This window comes from Apium graveolens, chromosome 4 (assembly GCF_009905375.1).
Source record: "Apium graveolens cultivar Ventura chromosome 4, ASM990537v1, whole genome shotgun sequence".
In the NCBI taxonomy this organism is placed as follows: Eukaryota; Viridiplantae; Streptophyta; class Magnoliopsida; order Apiales; family Apiaceae; genus Apium; species Apium graveolens.
This window is the reverse complement of record NC_133650.1, coordinates 222,174,931-222,190,591: the sequence shown is the minus strand read 5'-3', so window position 1 is coordinate 222,190,591 and position 15,661 is coordinate 222,174,931. Positions and strand designations below refer to the sequence as shown.

Sequence of the window (15,661 nt, the reverse complement as noted above, 5' to 3'; positions counted from 1 at the left end):
GAGAAGTCGCTGTCCAAATTTTCCGAAAAATATTTTCATTACGGAAATACTAGTCGAGCGTATATTTTGTAAATAAATATTGAATGAAACGTGATTGTTACGTGTATTATATTAATACGTATAAGTATGAGTCGGGGGTTGCTATCGTTCAGGTAAATTAACGTGGATATGTCAGGCATAACTGGTCGCCTAAAATAGAATATTTCGATTCTGTAGGTGCAAGTCGAAGGACTCGAAAGTTAAAGTCGGTTTAAAGTCGAGCTAGGGTATAGTTGTAAAGCTTCACAAGGCAAGTACCCATGAACAAATCTTTTACAGTTCGGTAATATATGAATAACTATTGACTTAAATTGTGTAGTGGAACCGAACGTGTTAAGTTACGTATCCCCTGTATTTGAAAATATTTGTTTAAATTATGTTTTGAGGAAAAGTAACTTCTAAAAATGCCTATTTCTAAAATTGTGAATAAAATTGGAAAGGTTTTGGAAAGTGTGATGTGATATATGATAAGTGACATTTTATACCACTTAGAGCGTCTCATAATGGCTTGAATTGGTGTCTTCAACTCGAGTATTTTGTGTGTATTAGACGCGTTTTCGAGTGTTTTTACATTTCAGGGTATAACTTACTTAGATAGGTGGATTTCATCAGAATAAAACCTAAAGATGTGCTTGGAATCAGTCCCGGGTTGATGTGTAAAGAATTCAGCAAAAACAGAAGCAAAATAATATTTTTTCCAGAAGTGTTGTAGGCGCCCGCCTGATGGGAGCAGGCGACCGCCTGGTCGCAGGCGCCTTCCTGGAAGAAGGAGGCGGCCGCCTGGGTATGGATTTTCAGAATCTGGATTTTATAATTCTATTATGATTGGACTTCTGTTAGCGCTGGTTCTTTTGTGTTATTATATAAACCTTTTGGGAAGACATTTTCCTTATAGAAGATAATCGAGAGCAAGGGCAAGAAGATCGAGAAGACCGATTTAGCACGCAACAACGAAGAAGAGGAAGCATATATTTATCTTGTGATTCTTTTGATTCATTGTAACAGTGGATGCTAGTTTTCTTTATGCTTTGAACCTTAATACTCTTGTGACGTACTTCATTATTTATTAAGTATTTTTATTAGTTTATATCGTTGTGTTTTTATCATGCTTTCATATGAACCCATGGTGACGATGAGTTATATTATGGGCTAATCGTGATCATGGGATCATAGTGAATTTACTTTGGATTTCTTTAGTTAATTGTTCAATACCTTGGTATGTGGTGATTATATGATATCTAGCATAGGTTTTGCTTATTCGTCTTATGTGTGTCGCGAATATGTAAGATAGCCTGTTAATCTCTTGTGAAGCGACAATGAATCTTGAGATTTAGAACTTGTCATGCTAGCATAGGTTCGTGTATTGTATGCATGATTAGTGGGTAACTCTAACCGTTTTACTTGCCCTGTGTAATCATCATGAATAACTTGCACTTAAATCGTTATGTTGTCAAATTTTGTAGACATATAGGGTCTCAACATAATTGATGCCTATTCAACTTCTATCTTAATTGTGGATGCTTGATAGAATGGTATTCGTACAACGAAAGTTGGCGTCTATCAGTTTCGTGTTGTTCGATTAATATCATCACCATTACATGCTAAGGGTAATAATAATGACTATTGAATGAAGTAGTAATGAAGTTATGATCTCATGTGTATTTAATATTGTTAAATCAAGTGTTTAATTCTCGTAGCTAATATTAGTTAATCAACCTTAATTGTTATTGTCTTGACATTGAAGAATAATCGTACATTGGTGAGTAAGTGTTAATTAAATTTAATTAATCAGAGTCTCTGTGTGAACGAACTAGAAATTATTCTATATTACTTGCGAACGTGTATACTTGCGTGAATTATTTAGCGCATGCTTTGTGCCTAACAAGTTTTTGGCATCGCTGCCGAGGACTCGGTGTTAATTTGTTTAGTTTATGTACTTACCATCAGTGGTCATTAGGATTCATTGATTAATACTTATTACTTACTGCTTTCGGTTGTGTTTCAGGTACTCTAGCGAGCGTTTATGCAAACACGTTCTCATACTCGCAAGAGGAATCTGGATAAAGCTGAGGAGACAGATAAAACTCTTGACTTTCCGGAGAAGATAGTTTTTGAAGATTCGGATTAAGAGAGTGAAAAGAAAGAACCTGAAACAATAGGTGATCGTATAATTCAAGCTGATCCAGCTCTTATGGACTTTTTTCGGCCTAAAATTGATGACATTCAGTCAAGCATCATTCATCCGGCTATTCAGGCCAATACTTTTGAAACCAAGTCGGGCACAATTCAGATGGTGCAGAATTCTATTTCTTTCGGAGGTGCTGTGACTGAAGATCCCAACATGCATATCAGGAATTTTGTCGAGATCTTTAGTACTTTCAAATATAATGGTGTTACTGATGAGGCTATCAAGCTGAGGCTTTTCCCATTCTTTCTGAGGGACAAAGCTAAGGACTGGTTACATTCTTTACCAGCTGGGTCCATCACTACTTAGGAAGATCTTGCGCAAAAGTTTTTGGTGAAGTTTTATCCAATGGCCAAGACTGCAGCTATGAGGAGTGCTCTTACTTAGTTTGCACAGCAACAAGGAGAATCTATGTGCGAAGCTTGGGAGTGCTACAAGGAGATGTTGAGAAAGTGTCCACATCATGGTATGTCTAACTGGATGGTGATCACTGGTTTTTATAATGGTTTGGGGGGCCAATCTCGGACCATGCTCGATGCAGCTTCTGGAGGTGCCTTGTGGGCCAAAAGCTATACTGAGGCCTATAATCTCATTGAAACTATGGCTGCGAACGAGTATCAAAACCCAACTCAAAGGATGATGCTTGGGAAGGTAGCAGGTATTCTGGAAGTTGATGCAGCTACAGCTATTGCAGCGCAGCTTCAGGCGCTGTCTATGAATATCGATTCTTTAGCCAACTATAGAGTAAATCAAATAGCTAGTGTCTGTGAGCTTTGTGTAGACTCTCATGATACGGATCATTGTTCTCTTGTTAATGAATCTGTTCAGTATGTGAATAATTATCAGATATCGCAGCAGCCTGTGCCCGCTACTTATCATCCTAATAACAGAAATCATCCCAATTTTAGCTGGAGCAATAATCAGAATGCTGTTCAGCAACCATATCAGCAAGCTGCAAGTAAAAAGTTTAATCCACCTGGATTCCAGCAACCTCAGCAATTTGCTCAAAGGCAATCATATCCTCAACAAGGAGGTGATGCTCCACCTTCTAGTGCTGATTTTGAGGAGTTAAAGCTGTTGTGCAAAAGTTAGGTTGTTTCTATCAAGACCTTGGAAAATCAAATTGGACAAATAGCCAATGCCTTGCTCAATCGTCAACCTGGCACACTTCCCAGTGATACTGAAGTGCCAGGCAGGAAGGAAGCTAAAGAGCAAGTCAAAGCTGTCACCTTAAGGTCTGGAAAAGTTGTTGATGCTGAAAAAGCAAAAGAGGTAGAAGTTGAAGTTAAGGATGAAGAAAAAAAGCAAAAGGAGAAAGAGGGGGAACCAAGGAAGACTACCGTTGAACACACTCTTCTTGAGGGTAATACAGGGGAGAAACAGCTCTATCCTCCACCACCTTTTCCTAAGCGATTGCAAAAATAAAAGTTGGACAAGCAATTTGGTAAGTTTCTCGAGGTGTTCAAGAAACTTCACATCAACATACCTTTCGCTGAGGCTCTAGAGCAAATGCCTAGTTATGCGAAATTCATAAAAGGTATTCTTTGAAGGAAGGTGAAATTGGATGATCATGATACCGTTGCTCTGACAGAAGAGTGCAGTGTCGTGCTGCAGTAAAAGTTACCTCCAAAGCTTAAAGATCCAGGTAGCTTCACCATTCCTTGCACCATTGGCAAGTTGTCATTTGACAAGTGCCTTTGTGATTTGGGAGCAAGCATCAATCTGATGCCGTTGTCTATCTTTAAAAAGCTGAATTTGCCTGATCCAAAGCCTACCTACATGTCTCTACAATTGGATGATCGTTCGATTCCATACCCACGAGGCATCGTGGAGGACGTGCTAGTAAAAGTGGACAAGCTCATCTTTCCTGCAGATTTTGTCATTTTGGATTTCGAGGAAGATAAGAAGATTCTCATAATCTTGGGAAGACCTTTCTTGGCTACAGGCCACACCTTGATAGATGTGGAAAAAGGTGAACTCAATACGAGGGTGCAAGATCAAGATGTGACATTCAATGTGTTCAATGCGATGAAATTCCCTACGGAAGATGAGGAGTGCTTCAAGGTGGATTTGGTCAATTATGCAATTAGTTCAGAACTTGATCATGTGCTAAGGTCTGATGTCTTAGAAAGCCTTATTGGGGGATTTTGACAGTGAAGATGATGAAGGCAATGAGCAGCTATAATATCTGAATGCTTCTCCTTGGAAACGAAAGCTAGACATGCCATTTGAATCTCTGAGAAATACTGATCTCAAGAATGCTGAGGGAAAGCTCAAACCATCTATTGAGGAAGCACCTACTTTGGAGCTTAAACCGTTGCCTGAACACTTGAGGTATGCTTTTTTAGGTGATACATCTACTTTGCCTGTTATTATTACATCTGACCTTTCAAGTAGTGATGAGGACAAGCTCTTGAGGATTTTGAGAGAATTCAAATCGGCCATCGGATGGACTATAGCAGATATAAAAGGGATCAGCCCTTCGTACTGCATGCATAAAATTTTTCTAGAAGAAGGTAGCAAGTCGACTGTTGAGCAACAACGAACGCTTAATCCTATCATCAAAAGAAGTGGTGAAGAAAGAAATTCTAAAGTGGCTGGATGCAAGAATCATATATCCTATTTCTGACAGTTCTTGGGTGAGCCCCGTGCAATGTGTACCTAAGAAAGGAGGTATTACTGTGGTAAAAAATGAGAAGAACGAGCTCATCCCCACTCGAACAGTCATAAGATGGAGGGTATGCATGGACTATAGAAAGTTAAATAAAGCCACGAGGAAGGATCACTTCCCTCTTCCATTTATCGATCAGATGCTTAACAGGCTGGCTTGTCATGAGTATTATTTTCTTCTGGACGGTTATTCGGGATACAATCAGATTTGCATTGCACCTGAAGATCAAGAGAAGACTACTTTCACTTATCCATTTGGCATGTTTGCTTTTCGCAGAGTTTCTTTTGGCTTATGTGGTGCACCTGCCACTTTTCAGAGATGCATGATGGCTATATTCTCCGATATGATTGGAAATAATATCGAAGTGTTCATGGACGACTTCTCTGTCTTTGGACATTCGTATGATGAATGCTTGAATAATCTCTGTTTGGTACTCAAAAGGTGTGTTGAAACCAATTTGGTGCTCAATTGGGAAAAATATCACTTCATGGTGCAGCAAGGCATCATTCTTGGGCATAAGGTCTCTAGTAAAGGTCTTGAGGTGGATAAAGCCAAGGTGGGCGTCATTGAAAATCTTTTGCCACCTATTTCTGTGAAGGGAATCCGTAGCTTTCTTGGTCATGCGGGTTTTTATCGGCATTTTATCAAGGATTTCTCTAAGATATCTAAGCCGTTGTGCAACTTGCTCGAAAAAGATGTGCCTTTCAAATTTGATGATGAATGTTTGGCAGCATTCGAGACTCTCAAGAAGAATTTAATCACCGTACCAGTCATTATGGCACCGGATTAGAGAGAACCTTTTGAAATGATGTGTGATGCAAGTGATTATGCAGTGGGTGCAGTTCTTGGGCAGCGAAAGTATAATATCTTTCATGTGGTCTATTATGCTAGTAAGACGCTAAATGGAGCCCAACTGAACTACACCACTACTGAGAAGGAGCTCTTGGCTATATTTTTTGGTTTCGAAAAATTTCGATCTTATATACTTGGGACAAAGGTGACAGTGTTTACTAATCACGCTGCCATCCGCTATCTGGTCTCAAAGAAGGATTTGAAGCCTAGACTTATTCGCTGGGTTCTCTTGCTACAGGAATTCGAGTTAGAGATCAAGGATCGAAAAGGTACTGAAAATCAAGTAGCCGACCATCTCTCTAGATTGGAAAATCCTGAGTCTACTTCACATTATAAGACATTGATTAACGAATCTTTTCTGGATGAGTAGTTGTTCTTAATTCAATAGGAAGAGCCATGGTTCACAGACATTGTGAACTATCTTGTTAGAAATATAATGCCTCATAATATGAATGCGGATCAAAAGAAGAAGTTTCTGCATGAGGTGAAGTGGTACATGTGGGATGAACCATATTTGTTTAGACAAGGAGCTGACCAGATCATCAAGAGATGTATCCCATTCTGTGAGACGGAGGGGATATTACGAGACTGTCATTCCACAGTTTATGGTGGACATTATGGTGGTGAAAAGACATCAACTCGTATTCTTCAAGCAGGTTTTTTCTGGCCTACGTTGTTTAAGGATGCACATCAGTTTGTTTTAAGGTGTGATCATTTCCAAAGAGTTGGAAATCTTACCAGAAAGGATGAGATGCCTTTAAATGTGATGCTTGAAGTTGAGGTCTTCGATGTTTGGGGAATCGATTTCATGGGACCATTTATCTCATCCTGCAATAATCAGTACATCTTGCTGGCAGTCGATTATGTCTCGAAATGGGTAGAAGTCAAGGCTCTACCGACTAATGATGCAAAGGTAGTGTTGAGTTTTCTTCATAAGTAGAAATATTCACAAGGTTTGGAACGCCACGAGTTATCATAAGTGATGAAGGGTCGCATTTCTGCAATCGTAAGTTCACTTCTATGATGCAATGTTACAATGTGAATCATCGTATTGCTACTGCCTATCATCCGCAAACTAATGGTCAAGCTGAAGTATCTAATAGAGAGATCAAGCGCATTCTAGAGAAAGTCATTTGTCCGTCAAGGAAAGATTGGTCTTTGAAGCTCGATGAAGCTGTTTGGGCTTATAGAATAACATACAAGACTCCACTTGGGATGTCCTCGTTTCAACTTGTCTATGGTAAGGGATGTCATTTACCTGCGGAGCTTGAGCATAAGGCTTATTAGGTATTGAAGAAGTTAAACCTTAATCTAGATGCAGATGGGAAGAAGTGAATGCTTCAGTTAAATGAACTTGATGAATTTCGACTTCAAGCGTATGAAAACAACAAAATGTACAAGGAAAAGGTAAAAAGGTGGCATGACAGGAAGCTATCGCATAAGTCATTTATGCCGGGGCAACAAGTTCTTCTATTCAACTCTCATCTCCGACTTTTTCCTGGAAAGTTATAATCAAGGTGGTCAGGACCATTTATCGTCAAAACTGTGTTTCCACATGGAGCGGTGGAGATTTTTGAGGACGATCCGGGCCAAGCATTTAAAGTAAATGGTCAGAGATTGAAGCACTACTATGGGGATACGGAAAACCGTGAAGTGGTTAGTGTTGTTTTATTGTCAACTTGATCGCATTACTCTACGTCAAGCTAATGACGTAAAAGAAGCACTTCTTGGGAGGCAATCCAAAATATGAGACCATAGGACACCTTTGAATTTAGTACTTTATCCAAAAACCCAAAAAAAATCAGAAAAATGTTGGCAGAAAAAAAAATTCCAGAGACCTTGCAGGCGCCCGCCTGCTAGGATCAGGCGGCCGCGCGCTAGCAGGCGCCCGCCTGCTGTGCCAGGCGACCGCCTGCGCCCCTGAATTTTGAAAAATTCGTTTTTAGCCTATAAAAAAACACAAAAAAACATAAAAGAAAAAACACAGCAATATATCACCACTAACCCATGATTTCTTCCCCAATATTAGCCAAAATCCCCACTCCTAATCAAATTCAACCCATAATCTTGCTATATATATACATACAACCTCTCCATACACATCCCATATACTTTCAACTCTACGAAAATCTCTTCTACACACCAAACACAACTCTCTAACCCTTTTTTTCAGTTCTAATGGCCGCAAAGAGATCACGAACTGTAGGGAGCAGCAACACCATTCCGACTGTTGATTCTTCGAGGAACACTGTTGCGAGGCCCCGATTGTTGGATGGGGCTGCTGAAGAAGAGTACACTAAGCTTCTGACTAAGCCTATTATGAGGGAGAGGGGGTTCTTGACATCAGGGAGGGATGGTGATTTGTTATCGATGATTGCTGAGAAGGGATGGATTACATTCTGCGAGTCACCTGAGGCAGTTCCGATGAGTATCGTTCGTGAGTTATATGCGAACGCCAAGGCCGACAAGAATGGGTTTTCTATTGTTCATTGGCTTACTGTTGATTATCAGCCCGAGGCGATTCACCGGGTAATTGGGCAACGACAAAGGAAACCACAGGAGGAGAATTGGAATAAAAAGTCCCCTGAAGACTTTGATATGGACTTGATTATTACTACTCTCTGTTGGCCGGGCACAGTGTGGAAGTTCAAAAGGGGAACCAACGAGTATCGTAATTTCCCTGCTGTCATGATAAACAGGTATGCTCGTGCTTGGAATGCATTTATGTTTGCTAATATTCTTCCTTCTGTACATGCACATGAGGTTATGGTGGAGAGGGCGAGGTTGTTATGGGGAATTCTGAATGAAGAATATTATGTGGACCTTGGTGAGTACATCTACCAAGGGATTTTGAAGTTTTTGAGGGGGAAATCACAGTACTCTATCCCGTATGCCTCTATTGTCACGAAGTTTTGTAAGGCATGTGGAGTCTAGTGGCCGTCTTATGAGCAGCTGCAGATGCCGACCGCTCCTATTGATTCATCGATGTTGAATGCGATGCAGGAGTGGACGGGTGGAGAGCCCGAGTCACATGGTTTGGTATATCACTTTACAGGAGGAGTTCCAGCAGCTGGTGCTGCCTTGGCTAGGCCCAATCAGGCTCGGGGAGAGGCAGGTCCTTCGAGAGCTCAGGGAGGAGATGGTTCGGGATTGGCTGATGTCCAGTACAGGAGGCTTTCCAGGAGGATGGATGCGATGTATGAGTCACAGAGTCAGTTTGCGCAGGAGTCACCCAAGCACTTGGGACTGTATTTAGAGGCCTTGGAGCTGACATCCAGTGGCCCGTTTATGGTGAGGATTCTGCTTATCCACCTCCTGACACTCCACCCTCTGAGGGTGATGATGATGATGATTCGTCTGAGTAGGTATACTCTGTGTTCCTTTCTATTACCTTCACTGGGGACAATGATGATTTTAAGTTTGGGGGTGGTAGTTAAGGAACATATTTGTGTGTGTGTCCTGTAGTTGCATTTTCATGTTAGTTTAGTTCATATAGTTGCATATTTTTGCCATATAGTTTTTTTTTAGTTTTTTTTGTTTTATAGGTTTATTTATCATATCATATAGCTCATGCATATACCATGATCCCATTGTGTTGCTTTACTGATTAATATGTGATATTGATGCGAGTGTAGTGATAGCGTTAGAGTGATATTGAATCTTTTTAGGTTGACATGCATGCTAGAAACACTTGTAATTTCACTAAGTCTTAGAGTATCCTTAAGGACTAGATTGTTGTCATGGTTTGATGGTTTTTGAGGTTAATATATTGCTTATGCTTAGAATGCATGATAGGCTCTTAATGATAAAAGACATGAAAAGTTAAAAATTGGAAAAAAATTGGAATTCATTGCTAGTTATGGCTATGTGTCAAATGGCTAGTAGCCGGCTCGTATTGTATACGAGTAGTCTAGGGTTGAGCAAGATGGAGCGAAATGCACTTGCTCAGAAATTGAGAAAAATTAGAAAAAAAAGAAAAAAAAGAAAAGAAAAGAAATATGGTTTAGTGCACAATTGATCACGAGTGAGCTCTTTGGTATTCGAGTTATTAAGTTCTTAGGGGACTTTGTGCCTAGTGACCTAAGGTTTTTATAGTCTGGGATCCGCTAACCTAACGCTCGCTAAAAGGGTACCATTGCATAAGTCTTTTGTGGACCTCACTCATTGCACGATCAAATAAGCATTTGTTTATGTATTGAATAAAAGCATGACTCCGTAATAAAATCCAATAATCTTGAAGTGTTATAAGTCATTTTTTGTCTAGAATATATTCTTCGTATAAGCTTGTGATTGCCTTGAGGATAATTAAGTTATTATAATTGATCTAGTTTCGAAGCATATCTATTCAATATTCGCACACACCACATTTCTATTTGTATGTTAGCTTGCGAGATTTAATTGATCTTTAGTCTCCTAATTGCATTTGTTGATATGTCATGTGTTGGTTGGTTTAGTCATCGCGATGGGGATCGCTGCATTCATATAGTTTGCATTCATGCATATTTTATTCTGAGTTTGAGTCTGTGACGCTTGAGGACAAACATCGATTTAAGTTTGGGGGTGTGATAAGTGGTATTTTATACCACTTAGAGCATCTCATAACGGCTTGAATTGGTGTCTTCAACTTGAGTATTTTGTGTATTTGACGCGTTTTTGAGTGTTTTTGCATTTCAGGGTATAACTTGCTTAAATAGGTGGATTTCATCAGAATAAAGCCTAAAGAAGTGCTTGGGATCAGTCCCGGGTTGATGTGCAAAGAATTCAGCAAAAATAGAAGCAAAATAATATTTTTTTTCCAGAAGTGTTGCAGGTGCCCGCCTGATGGGAGTAGGCGACCGCCTGGTAGCAGGCGACCGTCTGGTAGCAGGCGCCCGCCTGGAAGAAGGAGGCGGTCGCCTGGGTGCAGATTTTCAGAATCTGGATTTTATAATTCTATTACGATTGGACTTCTGTTAGCGCTGGTTCTTTTGTGTTATTATATAAACCTTTTGGGAAGATGTTTTCCTCATAGAAGATAATCGAGAGCAAGGGCAAGAAGATCGAGAAGACCGATTTAGCACGCAACAACGAAGAAGAGGAAGCATACATTTATCTTGTGATTCTTTTGATTCGTTGTAACAGTGGATGCTAGTTTTCTTTATGCTTTGAACCTTAATAATCTTGTGACGTACTTCATTATTTATTAAGTATTTTTATTAGTTTATATCGCTGTGTTTTTATCATGCTTTCATATGAACCCATGGTGACGATGAGTTCTATTATGGGCTAATCGTGATCATGGAATCATAGCGGATTTATATGGATTTCTTTAGTTAATTGTTCTATACCTTGGTATGTGGTGATTGTATGATATCTAACATAGGTTGTGCTTATTCGTCTTATGTGCGTCGCGAACATGTAAGATAGCCTGTTAATCTCTTGTGAAGTGACAATGAATCTTGAGATTTAGAACTTGCCATGCTAGCATAGGTTCGTGTATTGTATGTATGATTAGTGGGTAACTCTAACCGTTTTACTTTCCCTGTGTAATCATCATGAATAACTTGCGCTTAAATTGTTATGTTGTCAAATTCTTTAGACATATAGGGTCTCAACATAATTGATGCCTTCAACTTCTATCTTAATTGTGGATGCTTGGTAGAATGGTATTCGTACAACGAAAGTTGGCGTCTATCAGTTTCGTGTTGTTCGATTAATAGCATCACCATTACATGCTAAGGGTAATAACAATGACTATTGAATGAAGTAGTAATGAAGCTATGATCTCATGTGTGTATAATATTGTTAAGTCAAGTGTTTAATTCTCGTAGTTAATATTAGTTAATCAACCTTAATTGTTATTGTCTTGACATTGAAGAATAATCATACATTGGTGAGTAATTGTTAATTAAATATAATTAATCAGAGTCACTGTGGGAATGAACTAGAATTCATTCTATATTACTTGCGAACACGTATACTTGTGTGAATTATTTAGCGCATACTTTGTGCCTAATAATATAATTATTTTAAAAAAGAGATAGGTATAAGTGGTTTTGGAAACTGGATAAAACGGATCAGATATTGGATGGTTGCGTAAGAGGCCCGTAACAGCCCAGCGGATTTGCGTAAGTGGCTAAGTCGGTTGCGCACCCTATTTGAACCGCTTAGTCCAGTCTGACAGAGACCTAGCTAGTCTCTGAGTTCCAGAACAGGTTTGTGGTGAGATCGACTGATCAGTTGTCCCTAGGATTCATCCAATATATATCTGATTCGGTTTTTTGGTTCCCGTAATGGAATAAATGACTTTATGGTTCCTGTAATGGAACAATGGATTTAGAAATGAAAATAACATGCTAAAATTGGACTCTATGATTCACACAACACACGACGGATGATACATTTACAGAGCATGTTAGTTATTAATATCCAGTTTATACTTGATTTACTGTGATCATAATAATTTATGATTTCTATTCCTATAACTATTTTTTTCATAAACTGCTTTACTTGTTATTCATATAGTGGTACTGTTGAGCAATTAATTTCTCACCCTTGTATCTTATTTTGTGTGTATATATATATATATTGCATATGCCTAGAAGACCCATTCGGCCCAGTCAGCGTAGAGTCCCATTCCCTCCCGAACCTGGCTCCTCAGAGGTAGTTTGTATCAGATCAACTGTGCTCTGATGAGTTCTGAATAAGTTAGTGAGTCAGACTTTTTAATAATTAGTTGTGTAATAGTGAGTAACCTGAATCATACCTGAACCTAAATCGGATCTTGGTTTTGGGGTTTTGTTATTGTAATAATAATAATCATGTAGTTTATAATTGTGGTTTGTTATATTTAGTGACGTCAACTCCTGACCCCGGTGTTGAGGCCGTCACAGTTGGTATCAGAGCTACAGGTTCAACTCCCTGATTTAGGTTAGGAATCGAGTTAAAAAGGTATAGAAACTATATTCTAAGGTGTGAGTCAGCAACTCATTTAGAGGAGCAAAACTATAGTTAGTCGAGGGTTCCGAAGGCGTTACCCTGGCATCTATTGATGTTTTATAGAACTACCTTAACCTTATTGTGTATTTCCTGTATATTTATATTATTGACAGTGGCCAATAGTGATATCCAGTTCTCCATCCCGAGAGAATAGATCTGATTCAGATAGCTCAGACTCAGAGAGGACACTAGATGTTGTAACTGAGGAGACTTCCTTACCTCCCCCATCAGTGCCTCAGTTTTTTCCGAGAGATATACCTGAACCTAGTGCCCGTCCTCGTTGGGTGCGAAGGTCAGTGTCAGCTGTTAGAAATTTTCCATCGGGTTGCGGACCCAGCTCTTCTTTTCCTAGACCTCTAGTCCCTCCTTCTGCTCTTAAATGTACTTCCTCCCCGATTCCCTATCATGTTCATGTTGAGTGACATTTATTACACTTTATTATGCTCTAATAAGCTTTGGATTGGTGCATTTGTACTCAAGTTGTTAAGTGTTTTAATATGTTTTTGAGTGTTTTGCATTTCAGGCATTATCTAGGTAATCAGGTGAATTAGCATTATTTTGGTGCTAATGTAGTGTCTAGGTGGTGTTGGAATAAAAGCTCTCGAAGACCAGCTCGAATTAGCAAAAAAAATGGAAGAAGTCAATTTTGACAGAAGCCCAGCGCGCCCGCGCTGAACAAGCGCGTGGCCGCGCTGAAGTACAGGAAGCCAGCGTGCCTACGTCGATGAAGCGCGCGGCCGTGAAGTGTCGAGATAATAAAATCCTGATTTTATTACAATTCTGTTTTCTGGACTTCTGGGTTGATTGGACTGCTATATATTGATAACTCAAGATCGTTTTTTAGCAAGGAGACTTACCAGAGCATAAGGAGAAGACGACAAGAGACCTATAACACAATTCAACAAAGGCGAAGACGATCTAGTTTATTCTTGTGAATCTTTGTTTTGAGTTGTAATCTTGGATGCTCGTTTCTTGTTTTGTTGAACCTATACTCTTATTTGTACATGGTTTTATTTATTCGTTATAAAGATTATATTTTATATACCATGCTTTCATCGGAACCCACGTTAATGATGAGTCCAATTATGGGCTAATCGTTATCGTGGTGTTCTAGCAGATTTATTTATGGATTTCTTTAGTTAAACTGTTTGATGCCTTAGTATGTGGTGATTGTATGATATCCTAGTATTGGTTATGCGTATTCGTCTTATGAGAGTCACGAACTTATAAGATAGTGTGTTAATTCTTAATGAAACGAAAGTGAATTTAAGGATTTAGAACTTGCCATGCTAGCATAGGTTCATGTATTGCCATGCATGATCCGTAGGTAATTTTAACCATCTTACTTTCCCTGTGTAATCAAGATAGATAACGTGTGTTTAAACCGTTATGTTGTCAAATTCTATAGAAATATAGGATCTCAATATAATTGGTGTCTATTCAGCTTCTATCTATTTTGCGGATGTCTGGTAGTATGGTACTCGTACAACGAAAGTTGGCGTTTATCAGTTTCGTGTTATCTGATTAGTGTCATCACCATTACATGATAAGGTTAAGATCAATAAGGCTATTGAATGAAGTAATTAATGAAATTAGAATCCCATGTTTGTCATATTTATTAATTCAATTCAATCTTATTCTCGTAGTTATAACTATTAGTTTAATTCTTAGTTATAAACAACCTCACTGTGTTATCGTCTTAGCATTGAATAATAACCATACATTGTTGCTTAAGTGCGTGAATTAATTAGTTAACCAATCAGTCTCTGTGGGAACGAACTAGAAAAGATTATATACTACTTGCGAACTCGTATACTTGCGTGTATTATTAGCGCGTGTTTAGCGACTAACAAGTTTTTGGCGCCGCTGCCGGGGACTGCAGTGTTAATTGATAATTTATGTGCTTTCCATCAGTGGTCGTTAAAGTTCATTGACTCGAACATTGTTACTTATCTGTTTCCTTGACTTATTTCAGGTACTCTAGTGAGGGTGTATGTATACGCGTTCGCATACTCGTAAGAGAACACTGGATAAAGCCGAGGAAGAAGTTGTGGTAGTTCGTAAGGAAGTTTTTGAGGAAGAAAAGAAGGTAGAAGAAGAAGAGAAAGTTGAAGAACCAGTTGTAGTAGCGATGGGAGACCAAGCTGGAAATCCGAAGCATTTGATGGACTATTCTCAACCTAAGATTAATGACATTCAGTCAAGCATCATCAGACTGGCCATTAGGGCTAACACTTTTAAAATCAAGTCAAGCATGATTCAGATGATACATAACTCAGTTCAGTTTGGGGGTTCTCCTACTGAAGACCCCATCATGCACATCAGGGATTTCATCGAGATCTGCGACACTTTCAAATTCAATGATGTGACTGAAGATGCTATCAAGCTACGCATGTTCCCATTCTCTCTAAGGGACAAGGCTAAGTGCTGGTTAGACTCTCTGCCAGCAGGATCTATCACCACTTGGGAGGATCTTGCGCAAAAGTTTCTCACTAAATTCTTCCTCATGGCGAAGACTGCTGCAATCAGGAATGCTCTTACCCAGTTTGCTCAGCAAACAGGGAAATCTCTGTGTGAGGCTTGGGATCGATATAAGGAGATGCTAAGGAAGTGCCCACACTATGGCATGCCTGATTGGATGATTATTAATTGCTTCTACAATGGATTGGGTGCTACTTCTAGACCCATGCTTGAAGCAGCATCAGGAGGAGGCTTGTGGGCTAGGAGCTATGATGAAGCTTATGAACTTATTGAACTACTGGAGTTGGACGCAGCTACTGGTATCGCTGCCCAACTTAAGGCTTTGACGATGAAGGTGTACACTTTGGCTAATTATGGAGTAAATAAATCGCTAGTGTATGTGAGCTTTATGCTGATGCCCATGAGACTGATCATTACGCAATTTCTAGTGAATCAGCTCAATTCATGAGCAACTT

General features: G+C 39.3%; 2 non-coding genes across 2 annotated transcripts; both read right to left on the bottom strand.

Moving 5' to 3' along the window:
* Positions 1 to 2,587: 2,587 nt before the first annotated feature.
* On the bottom strand, positions 2,588 to 2,694 carry LOC141722142 (small nucleolar RNA R71). The gene has a single exon (XR_012575170.1). It is a non-coding gene; the product is annotated as a small nucleolar RNA R71 (small nucleolar RNA).
* Positions 2,695 to 15,246: 12,552 nt separating this feature from the next.
* Positions 15,247 to 15,353, bottom strand: LOC141722127 (small nucleolar RNA R71). Its single transcript, XR_012575156.1, has one exon. It is a non-coding gene; the product is annotated as a small nucleolar RNA R71 (small nucleolar RNA).
* Between the last annotated feature and the right edge of the window lie 308 nt (positions 15,354 to 15,661).